This window comes from Tupaia chinensis, unplaced genomic scaffold (assembly GCF_000334495.1).
Source record: "Tupaia chinensis unplaced genomic scaffold, TupChi_1.0 Scaffold000062_1, whole genome shotgun sequence".
In the NCBI taxonomy this organism is placed as follows: domain Eukaryota; kingdom Metazoa; phylum Chordata; class Mammalia; order Scandentia; family Tupaiidae; genus Tupaia; species Tupaia belangeri.
In genome coordinates, this window is record NW_006159520.1 from 1,154,457 (window position 1) to 1,173,023 (window position 18,567).

General features: G+C 38.3%; 1 pseudogene; it reads right to left on the reverse strand.

Annotated features, from left to right (window-relative positions):
• Window positions 1-1,902: 1,902 nt before the first annotated feature.
• The window catches only part of LOC102500355 (peptidyl-prolyl cis-trans isomerase A pseudogene), a 17,572-nt pseudogene continuing 907 nt past the window's right edge, over window positions 1,903-18,567 (reverse strand).

An 18,567-nucleotide genomic window follows, 5' to 3' on the forward strand; every position in this document is an offset into this window, starting at 1 on the left:
TAATTTACTTTACACAATAAGATGAACGCCTGCTCTCTTTGCCTCCTGACGAATTCATACTTTCTGCACACTGTGATTATGGTCCCACAATGTGCACATTGTGACAGATTTTAATGTTCAACTGTCACAAAACAACAGTCACAAGTAGCATATAAAGATTGAAGACATCCAGGTATCTTGAGTTTTTTGTCTTCAGTTTTTTTTACCCAGAACAGAACTGACAATAACACTCACTTTGGATGCTCCTTGTGGTTGCCCAGCACCAAGAAAATAGCACCATCCATCACGGATGGCATCCCAGAAACTTTTCTATAAAGCCCCTAAATTCTACCCCCAGGCCCTCACATTGTCACATTCCTGGCTTATGTTTAAAAATCCTGCTTGTCTTCAATCCTAAAGACCATACTTTAAAAGTCTTGGGCTCTAGCACTCTCCTGTACTAAAGCCTTCCCCTACATAAACTCTCCTTGTAAAAAACTCTCTTCCGTAATAAAGTCTTCCCTACATAAACTCTCCTTCTCTCAGACATTGGCTTAGTGTGTGACAAGTGGTCAGGCTCAGTCTGTACATATGTCCAGTAACAATAGTGACACAGGAGATAGAATGCTAAGACATAGGTAGCTAAGATATAAAGCCCAAAGATGGAGGCACAATAGTCAAGATTGCACTAGGAACTGCTTGCTCACAAGAAACAGCTTGTAGCAGTGAGTTAATGATTAATGTAAGTAGCATGACCTAAAAGCAAATATAGCAATTAAGACTTTTTCTAGGTCCCACCACATTCCAAGAACAAGATAATGGCCCAAAGCTTTTAGACAAAAAGGGGTTCATGACTTATGTACTCACTCCAAAACTAGGAGAATAATAGCTTGACTCACCTAGCATGTGATCCCCACCATAAGGGGAAATGCATGTACAAGTTCCTCCTAACCAGGTAAAAAACACTGATGAGAGCTCCAAATTGGCAACCCATTTTCTGGGACCCCTCCAGGCTGCCTGGGAGCTGTTCTTATCTTTCAATAAGCATTGCTTTACTATCCCCTCTCTGTGTCTGCTTCTCTAATTTTTTGTGAGTGTGAGACAAAGAATCAGGTTCACTGCTGTTCATGTATTGAGTATTTGGTCAATGCACCCTAATATTCCACACGAATAGGATTCCATGTTAAGATAAGAACAAGTCTTAGGGACATTAAAGACCTTATTTGACATCATATAGCTGATAAACAGTACAGGTGGGATTTGAACACAGGAAGTTGAATACCAGGCCTGCACTTATAATTCATTACTGCTTCTCAAATTATAGATATTTCAACATTTTATGCAGATACAATTAAGAGTCAAATGTTGTAAAACATAGACTAAGGTGACACATTATTACTGAATAGGATACTAAGATGCCCACTAATGCCTTCCTCATGTAGAAACCCAAGAGGGGTAAGATTTGGGAAAGGCTGAAGCCTTTGCTTCCAGTGAAACAGAAATGGAGAAGGGAAGAGAGAAACTTTAAGTGTTCCAATAACTAATCCCAAGGTAGGAATGCTGTTTGTTCGGATAACCCTTGGAGATCTAATTTTTGTATCATAGCACTTTGATTGCCACCAGTCACATAGAGTCAGGTGTGGAAATTTCCACTTGAGATGTGATTTCACCACTCAAAAAGTTTTGGATTTTGGATTTAGATTTTTATTTATTTATTTTTTTGTTACTTAGTTTTTACTTCAAAATCATAAACTTAACTTTGCAATTCAGCAAGATTTGGAGGGGAATAAGGAAAATATGGAATCCAAAGAACTGCACTGAGATCACAGATTACAGGACATAGTGAGCAGATGGGGTAGAGGAGTGCTCTCCTAAGCTACAGAAGGAAGGGTCTGATGGGTAAGAGAAAACAAGTCAAATTCATTAGAGTCGTCCACAGTCAGCAGTAGTGATCTTGCTGGTCTTGCCATATTTGGACTCAAAGCACTCCACGGCTTCCATGATATTCATGCCCTCTTTCACCTGACCAAAGACCACATGTTTGCCATCCCACCACTCAGTCTTGGCAGGACAGATGGAAAACTGAAAGCCATTCGTGTTGGGTCCAGCATTTGCCATGGACAAGATGCCAGGACCAGTATGTTTCAGGATGAAGCTCTCATCATTGAATTTCTCACCATAGATGGACTTGCTGCCAGAACCATTATGGCATGTGAAGTCACCATCTTGGTACATAAAACCTGGGATAATTGTGTGAAAAAAAGGAACCCTTATAACCAAATCCTTTCTCTCCAGTGCTCAAAGCATGAAAGTTTTCTGCTGTCTTTGGAACTTTGTCTGCAAAAAGCTTGAAGGAGATGTGTCCCAAGATCTCGCTATTGACAGCAATGTCAAAGAACACAGTAGGGTTAACCTTGGTTGAGGGTGAGAGACTTGTGCTGCAGCATTGGCAAAGCCAAATTTTAGATTTCTAGATAGGGATGCTCAAGTTGTCTATATGCATCTATTTGGTTATAAAAATATAAATGTTTTTATTTTAATATATTTATGTAAATCCATTTTACATAAAATGTTATATATTTTATAAACATTTCAGTATATTTTATATAAATTGTTATACATATTATAAATATTTAAGTATATTTCATGTAAAAAATATGTAATATCTTATATATTTACATTTTTATGTATAAAATATATGCTGTTCTATTGGGTCATTAGATAAGTTATGATGCATTTTTGCATAGAAAAACATGGATGCATCTATGACTTTCCTGTCAACCCAATATATTTGTTATGTATCATGTATATGCATGTGTGTGCATTTCCATCCTTGCAGTTCTGCTTCTCTGACTACCACTGAGGGAGAAACAAAAGCAAAAGCAGGTACACTTGTTAAAAGACTTTTACAATTTAGTCCAGATCCAGAGATATTGTCATGGAGATGGAAAGATGTGTACCAATTTAAGACATATTTTGAAGGTTGTGTTAGCCAGAGTTCTTCAGAGAAACAGAACTAGTAGGTTGAAAGAAAACAGAGGAGGGGAAAAATAGAATTATCATAAGAAACTGGTTTATGCAATTAGCTGAAGACCCAGAAGAGCTGATGGTGTAGTTCTAGCTTGAGTCTGAAGGCTTGAAACCAGAAAAACTAATGACATAAGTTCCAGTCCAAAAGCCAGCAGACTTAAGACTCAAGAACTGATGTTTCGATTCTAGTCCAAAGGCTGTGTTATTAGTTCAAAGACTAATGTTTCAGCTTCAGCAGTAAGGCAGAAAGAATTTCCTTTCACACTTAGGAAGGTCAGTCTCTTTGTTTTATTTGGCCTTTAACTGATTGTATGGGACCTGCCCACATTAGGAATGACAATTTACTTTACTCAGTCTACCCATTAAAATGCTAATGGCATACAAAAATACCTTCACAGACATACCCAGAATAATGTTTGAACAAATGTCTGGCACTTCATGGTCCAATCAAATTAACACATAAAATAAACTTTGGCAAAGGTAGAATTTACAAAGAGTGTATATGGGAACCAGCAGGTGGCACAGTGGTTAAGGTTCCCATATGACTGCTTGTTGTTCAAATCCCAGACCTGGAGCCTTGAAAATCATGCTAGATGAGTGTGCATGCATGCCCCAAACCCTGAGAAGAGAATAGAGGACAAGGGACTACAGGGTGACCAACCCCAGGGGATTGATTTCTTACCTCCTTTTCACAGTTCTCTCTCTGGTGAACGCATGCACCCTATGGCCAAAACCTTAAAAAGGAAAATAAGTAAATAAATAAAATGTGTAGATGTATACTGAATGCTGAGCTGCCCGCTAAACACTCACATTAGGGCTTACATGTAGAGGTACTCCAAAGCTGGAAATTCTTAATACTTTTTTTTTATAAGGGGTCCTGAAATTTAATTTTTCATTGGAACTTACAAATTATGTAACTGGTCCTAAATGAATAAGAAGAGTGACAGGAGAGATTCAAAGATTACAGAAATGTTTTTGTCTCAAACAATTGTGTGGATGGTAGTACATTTAGAGCTGCAATTTGAGAGAGAAATAAAGAATTCCGATTTGAACTAGTTAGCTTAGAGCTGCCTTTTAGACATTATGGTAATATATTTGTTGATTGCCTCCTCAGCATTCATTTTGCTTTTTCTGATTCCTAACTAGATCCAGTTTTCCAGTCTCATGTTTAGGACTCCATTGACTCCAGTTCTAGCCAATCACAAGCTGCTCTGGCACAGGAGGCTCTGCTTTAAAGGAGCAAAGTAATCAAGTTAACCAAGCAGACTTATTCTCTTTGTAATTCCTCTAACTTTAATAATAAAGAGGAAACTGGCAAGTCGAGTAGTAAAGCAAAGGTTGTAGAAATTTAACCTACAGGCTTATCAAGTTGAATTGATCATTATTTGACCTGGGGTAGAAGAAATGGCTCATTTTCCCTAGTATCTGTTTCTGTGTCTTTTCTTTGTATGATACCTTCTACTTTTCAGCTGGGCAGATAGTCTTCTGGTATAAGGACTGCTTTGCCCAATTTTCCATGTAGCTAAGCACAGCCATGCGATTATAGGCTATTTAATGGTCTACTGGGTAAGTTTTATGTGGAAATCCCTGACACACCCAGGAAGTGCCATGCCTCCTCCCTTTCTCCTTCCAGTTGGGTGGATCGTGTATGCATTGACAGGAATCCCAGCAGCACACAGTAGAAAAGGATCCTAGTCATTTGACATTATGGAGGCAGATCAATTTTGGACTGTCTAACTCTGAACTTTAAAAAAATACTATCTTATTTAAGCTACCACTATTTTGGATTTCTATCACATGCAGTCAACAGTCAACATTAATCTCAAATGATCTACTATCCATATAATTAACACATTTTCCTAAGGACACCAAAATGAATGTTTGCTACCAGAAAGAGTCTAATTAGAACAATTTTTTTCTTACTCGGGCTGTGTAATATATTTACACACACACACATACACAACCCTACCCAGCCCATATTTTTCTTTTTTAAGTCTTAAAAGAAATATAGACTCTTTATTAGGATCTATTATTTAAAGCACCACTACTTCCTCTAGGGAAGCAACAATTGATCCACATTTTTCTGGCACCAGCTCACATTTCATAAATCCTTGTTTAAAATTAACCCAGATCATTAAGCAACATAAAACATTATTTTAAAATTACACAATAAAAACTGCCTCTTTTGGATTTCTATCACATGCAGTCAACAGTCAACATTAATCTCAAATGATCTACTATCCATATAATTAACACATTTTCCTAAGGACACCAAAATGAATGTTTGCTACCAGAAAGAGTCTAATTAGAACAATTTTTTTCTTACTCGGGCTGTGTAATATATTTACACACACACACATACACAACCCTACCCAGCCCATATTTTTCTTTTTTAAGTCTTAAAAGAAATATAGACTCTTTATTAGGATCTATTATTTAAAGCACCACTACTTCCTCTAGGGAAGCAACAATTGATCCACATTTTTCTGGCACCAGCTCACATTTCATAAATCCTTGTTTAAAATTAACCCAGATCATTAAGCAACATAAAACATTATTTTAAAATTACACAATAAAAACTGCCTCTGAGAGTCCAAAAAAAAAAAATAAAAAAGGTAAGCTTATATGAAATCTCAGATAAGGTGACCAAATATCCACAATTGCCCGAGACAGCCCAATTCCCAGATTGCTAGCTGCTCTGGTTTCTGTCTCAGCACACGTCCTATGGTTCCAGCCAGATGTCATCCAACTCTAGGACAGAAGTTCCTGCCCCTGCTAAGAACAAGTCACTGAAAATCAGAAGTAATAACAGGAAAAGTGTAATGGAAAACTAAACTACATTTAAATTTTCAGTTAGTATTTTGGTTCTTCATTTGACATATTTTGAGAGCATTGTCAATGAATACTGTTTACTTTGGTATCGTCCAGACAGTCCATAGCATGATTCATTCCTAGGATGTGATCAGTATTTTAAAAAAATGATATAAACTAGAAAATGCCTGAATACACTGCACTTAGTAAGAGTATGTTTCAAAAATGTCTCTTTGTATGGTCTATGAATTCTTGACGTGAGGGGATGAACATAAAAAGTTTAAGAACCACTGAATTTTAATCATTTATGGGTATACTTACTCGCTGTGTTCTTGAATCATAAAGCAATATTAAGAAATCTTATGTCTTTCATCTAATGTATATTTTACAAATGTGACAGTAGTAGTACTTGTAGACCATCACTTCCCTGGGTGGGGTTTTCCTTCAAGGCCCATTCTCACACACATTTTCTGAGGCTGTTCCAGGGACTTCACACATGTCCAGCACTGTTGGATGGTGGATTGTCTCCCAGGAAGTAGTCAGTGGTAGTTCATGTTTAAAGTTCATTGGATAGGTGATGTTTAAAGGGTAAGCAGAAGTTAGTCAGATAGAAAAAGAAAGAAAGGGCATTCCAGGTAGAGAGAACAGTGTATGTTAAGGAGAAGAAAGAAACAATACATATCTTATCTGTCATTCTAAATTCCAAAAAGTTCTAAAAGCTGAAAGATTTTTCTTAACCTTCTAGGCAAGAAAACCAGACCTAATACAATTTGAACTCATTGATGTACTACTGTATTTGTCAGAGACTTGTTAGGAAACAGATGGCATCTTCCAATTGGGATTGCTTGATGAGGATTTAGTAAAGAGAGTGCTTAGAGAGGTGTGGGTGGGATGTAGAGAAGCCAAGGAAGATATGGCTAGCACCAGAGACAGTGTTATAGTGGGACACTGCCCTGGCACTAGAATCAGCAGAGTCATTACAATGCTTAAATATAAGATCAGTTCTTGGAACTCAAAAGAAGATTCAATGGAAGACGACTGCTTAAAAGCAGGAGTGTCAAAATCCTTCAGACAAGATAAATACCCCAACCTTCCTGGAGAACCTGATGGGTTCTGCATTTGCTATACCCTATCAGAAACCTGGGAGCAATAGAGTACAAAGCTGAAGTCCAGAGAAGTCAGTTTCTCAGGATACTATATGTGGAGAAGGGTGGATATTAGGTCTGGAATGGCCAACAGAAGATACCTGGTTCAGCAAAAAAACAGATGTTAACTGACAGAAGTCATTTGGCAAACTTATCACATTGAATTTGAATAATCTAGGTTTCCTGTGGAAATATCTATGTATTTGATAATTAATTGAAATATTTATGTATTTGATAATGATTGCCTTGGACCCTGCTGGGTATTGTGTAATATACAGCATAAGCACAGGAATATCTGTCAAAAAATCCCCGTGAGTTCTGAAATACCTCTGGCCTCTGAGATTTTTGCTAAGATAATTTGAGCTGAGTATAATAATAAACTAGAGACATTTCTATATTTCTAGAAGGTTTTGCCCATGGGGAGTGGGCCAGGAAATGGCAGGAACTTGATTTAGAAGGCAGGAGGGGAGGCAAAAGGTAATCTAGAGCCATGGCATAAAAAGGCTTTTATAAACAGACTTACTTGGGCATCAGCTCTATACTCCATTGCTCCCAGGCAAAGAAGAACTTGGTTGTAAATGGTGGGGAACTATAATAAAGCCTTTTAGACTGGGATGGGTGTGGTTTAACATATGTTTTAGGAAGATCATTCTGGCTACAATGCACAGGTTGGGTTGGACACCCTGGACAGCAGAGTACGGGCAGGCTTAAGTTTGTGATTTTTCACTTCCTTATTAGTAAAGGAGCAGAGCAGGGGAGGCACAGAAGTGTGAAACACTGGCCCCAGTGACTACACAATGTGACACTAGAACAGAACATGGAGGAAGCAGGGGAAACACATATTAGGGGCCCAGAAGGCACTCTGGTGACTGTTTCAAATGTTATCTTCAGCACTACTTAGTAAGCTGCTTAACAAGGCTTTGCTGGCATTGGGGGGGTACACGTTTACTAAGTGAAATAACATTCTCTTGCTTTTTTGAATCATATATTTTTAAAAAGAGGAGTAAACAGAAACCCACAGGTGTTAAGTGGCAGTAATTTCCTAGCAAGTCAGCCATAGAACCTGGACTGGTCACCTAACTCTGTGCCGTATTGTTTTCATCACACCACACTGCCATTCTGTGTTTAATTAAATAAGCAGAAGGCCATTGACCTGAGGCTGGCTCTATGTTTTGAATTTCTGTTAACAAGCCACAATCTATATTAGTACAAAAACAAACAGAAAACCTAATTTAAAAGCATATTTTGTAACAGGCAAGCTTCAGTTAATAATAGGCAGCCAACTGATCAGACAATACCCAAATAAGGCAGCACCTAAATGAAGTCAATTGGGTGGTTTTTCTACTTTGTTTCGGTCTATAAAAACTTGCTGTTTATGCTCTTAGGTGGAGCTCTCTGAGCCTCTTCTAGCCCTGAGAGCTGTTTAATTCATGAATTGTTCCTCACTCAAATAAGCTCTGCTAGATTTGTCTAATGTTTTTTAACAATGAAATATGGTGGAGGTCCACCTAAATGTGTGTGTGAGTTTCTAAAAAGAATATATAGGCCCAGACTCAGTGGTAGCATATAAATTAACACTCTGGAGCATACCGAACTGCAGTGTTGGAAGCCATGTGGCAGACTGCAGTTCTGAACTCTCGCCGGGTCAACCTGAATTGGGCCATGTGCACAGATGTCCAAGGTCCTGATGAGTGGGAGGGCTGGGAGAAGGAGATTGTGATGTGACAAGATCCTTACCAGGATCTTCTCTCTCTCTTTCTAGTGTGTGTGTGATACCTGGTTCAGTAGAAAGACAGATTTGTGTGTGTGTGTGTGTGTGTGTGTGTGTGTGTATGCACAGGTAGTATCTATCACACATATAAATAAGCTTAAAAAAGATATATATATAAAACAAAGATATATAGTAATAGAAGACCAATGTGTTAACTATCAGTCCCCAAAAGGCATTCCCCCATTCAAGTTTTAATGAAAATACCGCCCCCCTCCAAATCCATAACATTAGCAAAATACAAGTCTGGTAAAGCTAATACAATAATTTATGTATAATTATGGAAAAAACTAGTGCTTAAGTGGTTACATGATATCTCATGAATCAGTTTGTCAAACTTATACACAACTTATTTATAATTGATTATTTCTTAATCTCTCTCTATTGTTTAATGGTTTCCATATGCTTGCTTGTGTTTTAACTCAAGTGCTTTCGGTGAATCTTACCTACCACAAGCACATGAAGTCTGGAAAGTAAAAATTTATCTCCTTTTCACTACCAGCTCCCTTTAGCCCATTCTCCAATGGTAACTTTTTTTTTTTTTTTGGAGAGGTTTTTGCTATAGGGTACGTGCACTCGCCAGACAGACAGAGAGAGACAGAGAGACAGAAAGCGAGAAATCACCCCCTGGGGGTATGGCCACGCCACAATCCCTTCTCTGTTCTCCTTTCAGGATCTTGGGCATGCACGCACACACGCCAGCGTGAGTTTAAGCCACCGGGTCCGGGACTCAAACCGCGGTCGAATACATGGGAGTCCAGCGACATAGTCATTACGCTAACTGCTGGTCCCTCCAATGGTAACTATTTTTTAAGGTCTTTGTATGTGTTCTTTCAGACTTCTTCTATCTGTATCCAAACAAGTCTGTATGTTATAGATATACAAACAAATATTGTCTTAGTGTAGTTTTCCCATAAAAATGGCATAAAACCATGAGAGTATCTTGCTTTTTTTTACTTAATAGTTTGTTACACATATCTTTTGATGTAAATATGTATAGCTCAACTTTATTCTTTCTAATGATTAATTTGCTTTCTATTGCATGGGTGTTCTTTAACTTCGCTATTATTTTGCTGATGGGTAAATAGGTTCTCATAAAATTTTTGTTATGGCAAATAATTCTTCAAGTTAACATCCTTATACAACTTCTTCATGGTATCTAGAGGACCTTACTCTCTAAGATCCTTGGCTGAAGTATATATTTGGTGGCAATTCATACCTTCATTATCTTCAACCAAAGGGAATACATTCATATAAGCCTATAACTCCAAAACAAGGATTTTATTGATTTTTATGTCATGATAAAAATGGTCAAGGAGATTTAGATATAATCAAAGCCATTAATATTTTGCCATTTTCTACTTTAGTTCACCAATTCTCAGTTTTTTAAGCAAGGTTATTCTGGATATTACTATTAAAATTTTTTGGTGTTGGGATCAGTACATGGTATAGTAGTGGCTAAGGTGCTGGACTCCCACATGGTCAACAGTGGTACAAGTTCTGGACCTGGTGGCTTGAAACTCAAGCTGGGCTCATGTGCATGTGTACCCAAATCCCAAGAGGAGAATGAAGGAGAAGGGATTGAGGTGTGGCCGTTCCCCCAGGAAGTGATTTCTCACTTTCTGTTTGTCTCTTTCTGTCTCTCCAGCAAGCTTATGCACCATTGCACCATATAGCAAAAACCTCTCTCTCTCTCTCAAAAAAAAATATTTGCTGTTTATTTCACCGTATCTTTTATCCTAAGAACATCTGAAAGGCACAGAACTGAGAAGAAAAACCTTCAGGTAAAAGAGGTAGAAGTAGCCAGAAGTTAAATACAGTATTCACACAGGAAGAACTGACAGGCTAGAGGGCCCTGGTATCCAGGACATCTCCTTATCCCCAGTCTCTCCTTAAATAATGAGCTACTCTGAAGGAGCAGTGTGATGGTTAGGAATATAGACTCTGTAGCCAGACAACCTGAATTCTGTTGCTCATTAGCTGTGAACCTTAAGCAAATAACTTAACCTCCCACCTTAGTTGCTTCATCTGTTAAAATGGGGATAATGATGATGATAATATCACCTACTCTATAGGGTATTCAAAATCAATCATTACTATAGATGTTTATGATAAACCCATCATAAGTTGAAAATAAGTCAAAAATGGATTTAATACACCTGACCTAATAAAAATCATAGCTTAGCCTAAGCAATAGGAAAATATGGAGTTCTTATTTCATTTCTTCCTCCTTGGTCTGCAAAGACCTCTGTTTAACTCTGTAATAATTTCTTTTCAAACTTGAATTTCTCAGGTAACTACACTCTTTGCTCTCTAACTTGACCCCATTTCCTGATGAATGATCTTTTCATTTCTTTGCTTAGTCCTAAAGGTTTTCACATTCTGCAATTTTCTCTACTAAATAGCTCTAGGCATAACTGCTTATAAAATCATAGACAATCATAAAAACTCAGATTTGGAAGGAACCTTAGAGACCATCTAATCCACCCTCCTCATTTTACAGTTAAAGAAATTGAGTCCCCAAGAGGGTAAATAACTTGTTCAATGTCATTCAGCTAATTTTTAGACTGGGTAAAATTTTCCCAAGCTGATTTTTTGGCTTGACTTGAACTATAGCTAAAGCCATTCTAAAAGGCACATACTTTTCTACCTCGATCCTTCTGAAATATTATAATACAGTTTATAGAACCAAATTTACAAAATCACTACTTCTAGTTCTGAAAAAATGTGATATGAGAAATAGCTAAATGAGGTTTGTGATTTACGTGATTTTTACTAGATTGTTTATTGCAACTCTGGTCCATATTAGTTCATTGAGGACAGGCTAAGTCAGCATAAAGAGATTGCTTCGCTTTACCTAATGACTGTTTTTTTTTTTTTTTTGAGAGGTTTTTCGCTATAGGGTGCGTGCGCTCGCCAGACAGACAGACAGAGAGAGACATAGAGACAGAAAGCGAGAAATCACCCCCCAGGGGGGGATGGTCACGCTGCAATCCCTTCTCCTCCATTCACCTCTGGGGATCTTGGGCACGCACGCACACACGCCTGGCATGAGTTTTAAGCCACCGGGCGGGACGCGAACCATGGTGGACTATGTGGGAGTCCAGCGACATAGCCATTATGCTAACTGCTGGTTCCCGCTTTACCTAATGACTTTTAATGGAGGATATAGGGGAATTGAAGGAAAATGGACCCACATAGTGAGAAACAATGTCAACATGGGAATCAGGCTGGGTTCAATCATGCATTGTCATTTTTACTAGTGTTATATTTTGAGCCCACAAGAGCATAACTCTAGTTTGGCAATATTAAGTCCACAAGAAATTATAAATTACTTTTGTGTCCAGAACTTGAATGTAGCTACAGCCAAAGATGAAAATCTGAAAATCTTCATCCTCTTTCTGCTGCCCACTCACTTCAGTTAGAGTGCTCCTATGTGGCTACAAGTTAGTCATAGTCTTTGAAGAACCACTCTCCTTTTTTTTTTAATTTCATGTTTTTTATTTATTTTAATTTGCAGTATAAGGCATTTGCGTTCACCAGAGAGAAACAGAGAGAAAGTGAGAAAACATGCCAAAGGGGGGATAGCCACATCTAATCCCTTCTTCTCCATTCTCTGCTTGAGATTTTGGGCATGGACACATATATGCTTGGCATCTTTTTTAAGTGTTGGGGTCTAGGACTATAACCTTGCAGGTGGCCATGTGGGACACAGCTGCCTTAACCACCATGTCACTTGCTGGCCCATTGAAAAGGTATTTTTAAATTTTAAATTAATTAATTAATTAAAAAATCTTTTATATACATTCAATCACATTGTTTAGCTTACAATGTGAACATTTCAATATATGAACATTTCTCCCCAGTCCCATTGATCAAAATATCTTCAACCGATAACACCACACCTCTCCATCCTGTCAATGCTTACTACGCTGTATTTTTCTTTTCAAGATGATGTATCCCACAGTAAGGCCTATCTCTAACATTTGTGAACTTAAGACAAATGGCAAATGGATATTTTTTACCCTTTCACCTCATGCATCTCCCACTTTTCTGTCCATTCTGACCTCAAAGAGAATCATATATAATTCTGTGGACTCCACATATAGAAGCTCTGTCTTCAACTCCACACTTTGGGCAGTATGATCTGCCTTTATAACGACAGAAGTACAAGCAGGCCCTCAAGGCAGGTTAGGGCTTCTCTACAAGGGGATGAATTCTGGGTTTACTTGATAGGGAAATCTTGGTCTAGAAGGGAGAAAGAGGTTCCAGGTAGGCAAATTCTTTTCACCACATAGACTCATCACCCAGTGGGTAGGAGAACTCAAAGTAGGATCCTCTATAGTATAGGACCAGGAACGAGTGCTAGTTGAATGTGCTAAGAGCAATATTGTCAACAAAAAAGTTCTAAGATGGGGCCCTCCTAAAAGCATCGTCTCTTGCGTGGACCTGTGTAAGGAATGGAAGCAAAGACATTTGATGGCCAGAAAGAAGCCACCTTAAACAAGTTTTTTGTTTGTTTGAAAGAGCAAGTTCAAGAAATGTTCTATAAGAGCATGTAAAAGAACGAGTCCATTCAAAAGCATATCATGTCAGAAATGAAAGGATCTTCAAGCTCTCTAATAAATATGGAATACAATCATAGAGACAAGCAACTTGTCCAAGGTCAGACTGCAAGTTAATAATAGAACCAAACACTTAGAACTTGGGTTTCTAGGTTTTCAGACCTGGGTTCTTTCCATGACCTGGTTGGTGTTCAATTCCTTTGAAACAGAACTTTAAGTAACAGGGAAAAAGAATGATCACAGGGTAGCTCTTTTACTTTAAGGATACCTTTTCACCTATGTGACACAGAAGAACTGCAAATACCAACAGTTACTATGGAAAATCAAAGTCCAGTCATTTTTTGTTTCTGTTTTTGGAGTGTGTGTGTGTGTTGCAGAGGTGGTGCTCAAATGTAAAATGTGAGAGTTGATATCTTGGTAGGGTTGCTAAATACCAAAGAAGCTTCATCTTTTCTCATTAATCAAATGAGAAAATGATGTCACCATTACAAAGTGTTTCAGTAGGTGAAGTGAGAGGAGTGAGAGGAGACAGAAATAAAGGGAGCTAGCAGGGCTCTGGGTTACCCCCTCACTCCTAGTTACCTGCACTCTGGAACTGTACATCAACTCCCTTCATGTTCTCCCACACTGTGGGAAATGTTTGCTTTTAAGATGAAGGCCAGGAAATAAAACATTGAGGTGGCAAGTGGAGTCTAAGCATTGATTGATAGTGTTACAACAAATTAATATTTGTAGTCTATGAAAAAGGGAATTAGACTGGAGCACAAAATTTGTATTCTACTTCCAGCCCTGCAGCAAGTCATTTAACCTCCCTAAGTCAGTTTTCCCAAAGGTAAAGTGTAAATAAGAAAGCTAGCTTTTAATATTTATGACAGCAAAAAATGGGGGAAAAAACCAGCAACAGGGAAATAAATTATGAAATATTTATATGCTAGAATACTGTCAACATTAAAATTTATAGTTTTAAAAATTGTTAGCAATATACTAAAATTCACAATATAATGTTAAGTGAAAAAGCATAAATTAGGCCAGTTTTATTAAATATGCTTACATGCATAGAAAATAATTAAAAGAAATCCATCACAATGTTAATTTTATTATCTCCAAATGGTAATTAGAGATGGTTTTAATTCTCTGTATATAACATTTTCACTATTTTCTGAATTGTCTTTAATGAGCATATACTAATTTGTCATCAGAAAAAATACTTTTCTAATAGAAATAATGTGTTCTAGTCTAAGTCATAATATTGTGAAGAAAATGGAAATAAAGTATGTATAAACATTCTTAATTTTGACAAATAATATTCTAAATAATTCAAATATTTAATGTTAAAGAAAAGTTTTCCTGTGTGTTTCCATATTTTGTCTTAAGGAGCACAGTATGTGTGCTACTATCCCTTTAAAACTATCTCTGAGTTCTGAGCTTATTGTCCAAGAAAAGGTCAAATCAATCTTGATTGTCATACAGCAACTTTATCTGGTCATCAGGAGAGATGAACAGGTCTCTGAGAAGACCTTTTTTGGTGTCAGGGTCTCTGACAGGGATGGAAAATGTATAGACAAACTCCTTTTCCTGTGGCTCCAATTACAGCCCTACTTCTCAATAGATAATCCACTATCTCATGCCATATCACAAGAAAGCCATTGGTGAGATGGAAGATTAAAAAATAGGTTCTTGGGAGATATTAATAAAAGCAGGTTGCAAGTAAGGCTGAAGTTGGTGCTAGTACCAGAGTTGAGTTTGGGATCCTGTGAATGTAGGGTAAGGTAGGGGTTATGGCTTGGACGTGTCCTCCAGAGTTCATGTGCTGGAAGCTTAATCCCTGCTGCAATGGTGGTGAGAATTGGAAACTTAGAATGTATTCATGCCATTATCACAGGAGTGGGTTCATTATCTTGGGAGTGATGTTATTAAAAGAAGACTGAGTTCAGCCTTTTACCCTTCCTCTTTTTTCTCTCATGTGTGCACACATGCATTAGCATGCTCTTGCTCTTTGGCTATGAAATGACACAGATGCAGCTCCTAGATCTTGGACTTTCAAGCTTCCAGAACTGTGAACCAAATAAATGTCTTCTCTTTATAAATTACCCAGTTTGTGGTATTCTGTTGTAGCAGCACAAAATCAACTAAGACATATGTGACTAATATGTCAAATATTTGTTATTCATAATCTTATTTAATCCTCTAGTAATGAGGGTAAATTATGCTATTTTCTCTCTCTCCCTTTCTTTCTTCTTCTTCACTGGAAATACAGAAGCTCAGAGAGGCGAAAATAAAAGATCAAACAACAACCCAAAATACTTGGTCTACTTTTTTTTTTTTCTTTTTTTTGAGAGGTTTTTGCTATAGAGCGCGTGTGCTCACCAGACAGACAGAAAGCGAGAAATCACACCCCAGGGGGGATGGCCACGCCACAATCCCTTCTCCTCCATTCTCCTCTTGGATCTTGGGCACGCACACACACACGCCCAGCGTTAGTTTAAGCCACCGGGTCCAGGACTCGAACTGCTGTCGACTACGTGGGAGTCCAGTGACATAGCCATTATGCTAACTGCTGGCCCCCCCAAATACTTAGTCTAATAGACACTAAAGCTGAAATTTAAAATTAGGTTTTGCTGGCTCTGTAATTTGTGCTTTTTACAATAGAATCGAATGAGTTTCAGAATTGTTTAACACCAGAATCACCTAAGGAAAATTTTGAGAATATAAATTCCTAAATCCCATCCCTGGAAATTTCTGATTTTAGTAGATCAGGAATGGAACCAAAGAATCTAAGTGAATGTGTGTGTGTTTGTATATATGTGTGTGTTTGTGTGTGTGTGTGTTTGTGTGTGTGTGTGTGTGTGTGTGTGTGTGTATATATAAATTGCCAGAAGGAATATGTGCTTGTGCTTGCCAGGAAGAGGGGGCAAGATAGAGAGAGAGTGTGTGTGCGAGGGGGAGAGAGGTGAGAAAGCAACCCTGATCGGGAACAGTTACATCACAATTCCTTCTCCTCCACATTTTCCTCCTTTCAAGATTTAGGAGAAGCATACACATGCACCCAGATTTTTTTTTTTTTTTCAAGCAACTGGATCCAGGATTCAAACAGCTCAGCTGGCCATCTGGGATCCAACTGCCTTAATCACCAAACCACCAGCTGGCTCCAATCTGTATTTTTAAAAGCTTCATTGATTTGTTGGTCAAGGACATCTGAGGACCACCACTCTATCCCACATTGCTGTTCCCTTGTAAGCAATGGGACAGGGACAGAATGTATTCTTGTGCATAGGCCTGAAGACACAGCCCAGTGAGGGAGCAACACTCTGGGAGGGATGTGTGAACTTTATACCCTGCCTAACTATCCTCTCTCACTCTTGGCTCCTGCCAACTCTTCACCCTCACCTCTCCCTCTCCCAGCGTCAGAATTTGGGAAAGCTACCCAATTAGGAATGGTGCTGAAACAAAAAATGTGCATGTAACTGAAAAGAAAAGAAGCCTCCTATACTAATGAGTGGGAGATGGAGGAACAAGCCCTCCAAGGAATTTGCGTTAGTAACAATAGGTGGTCACTAAATTGCTTTGAAAGAGGGCAAGTCCTGTTAGATACCAGCCTTTTATTTGGCTAACAAGGCTTTGAATGTAGAGGGCCAGATTATACCCCTTTAGGCCCGTAGAAAAGCAATTGAGGGGCCAGAACATTCTCCCAACTTATTCTCCACACTTAGTCAACATCTTTAAATAAATATTTAACACTTATACTAAAAATGTTTGTTTGAGGAGACACAAAATCGTTGACCTGACTCCTGTATTCCACTGTTCTGGTCCTGCCTTATCTCTCACTCTATCCCCACATCAGCTCCTTTCTCCTCCAGGACTTTGCACATGTATTCTCACCACCTGGGACATTTTCTTCTCTCTCTCACCCCCTTTCCCTTCTCCTACCTTATTCTTTATAGTTCTTCAGGTCTTGACTTGAGCATACCTTTCTAAGGGAAGCTTCTCCAGTGTACAGGCTGGAGACTCCATGTGTGTTCTGACAACTGTCACAGCACGTTATTATATATCTTCTTGCCTATTTCCCTCTCAGCTTGATCTCTCTGAAGACAGGACTATTTTTTTTTACCTTGCCCACCACCGTTTCCTCATGGCTGATCCAATGTTCATAAAATACGGACTGAATGACTGAATGAATGAGCCGAGTCTGAGGCTATACACATAGTGAGCCCCTTACTTAGAAGGATCAAAAACTGAGACTGTAATTCTGATTAGTTCACAGAAACTCTGGTGTATACAGTCCCTAAATTTACAAAGCTCAACCTGATCTAATCTGTGGTGCTTAGAATCCCAGGGTAATTAGGTGTATAAGATTCGCTCAGGCGTGTGACCTTTTGCCAGTTTCCCACCCCTCTATTTCTGCAACACCTTAAGAGTTTTTCTCATTAGCAAACCATAGAGACGTAATTTGAAAACACAAATATAAGTTCACCTTAGTGGAGACATAGAAGAGATGATCATCTTTAATGGATTGTGGTTGGGACTAAAGGGCTGCTTTCTGGTTCCCATTTTTCCCACCTCGAGCCATGCATCTGGGGGAATAAGCAGTCAGTACAGTGGAGCCCCTCATCAACCCCCACTCACCACTGCCACTATCTGGCTGATTAATATGGTTTGCGTGTTATTGCAAGGGAAAGGGGAGGAGGAGGAACAAAGTGGCAGCATTTGCTGGTGTAAGAATGTGGTAGATCTGTCAAAAACACTTTCCAGATTCCTCATTCTCTAGGGGATAATTTTTCTGCTGGTATTTGGAGCCTCAAAATTAAATACCCATACCAGAACTGCCATCTCTAAGGTGACAATGCTGGATATCTCCCTTAGCTTCTAAACAGGAGAGGTTTTAAATAACAGCTGCCTTAATGAAAAACCATATGGATTTTAGGACAAGCAGTCATACAAGGATAAGAAAGAAGGGGGGGAAATGATCCGCTACACAAACAAGCTAAAGAACTGAAAGTAGGGTTGCCAGATTTAGCAAATAAAAATATTTGAGACAGGCTTACACTAAAAAATTATTCATGGTTTTTCTGAAATTTAAATTTAACTGGGTGTATTGTATTATATCTGGTGAGCTTTATTGGATGGTTTTTCGTTTCCTCTTAGTTCTGTTTTAATTATTCCATAGGAAAAAAAATTCTGTAGAAATATTCTTCTGTAGTATCATTTCTTTGTTTTTTTTTTTTTTTTTTTTTTTTTTTTTTTTTTTTTTTTTTTGGGGGGGTTTTTGCTT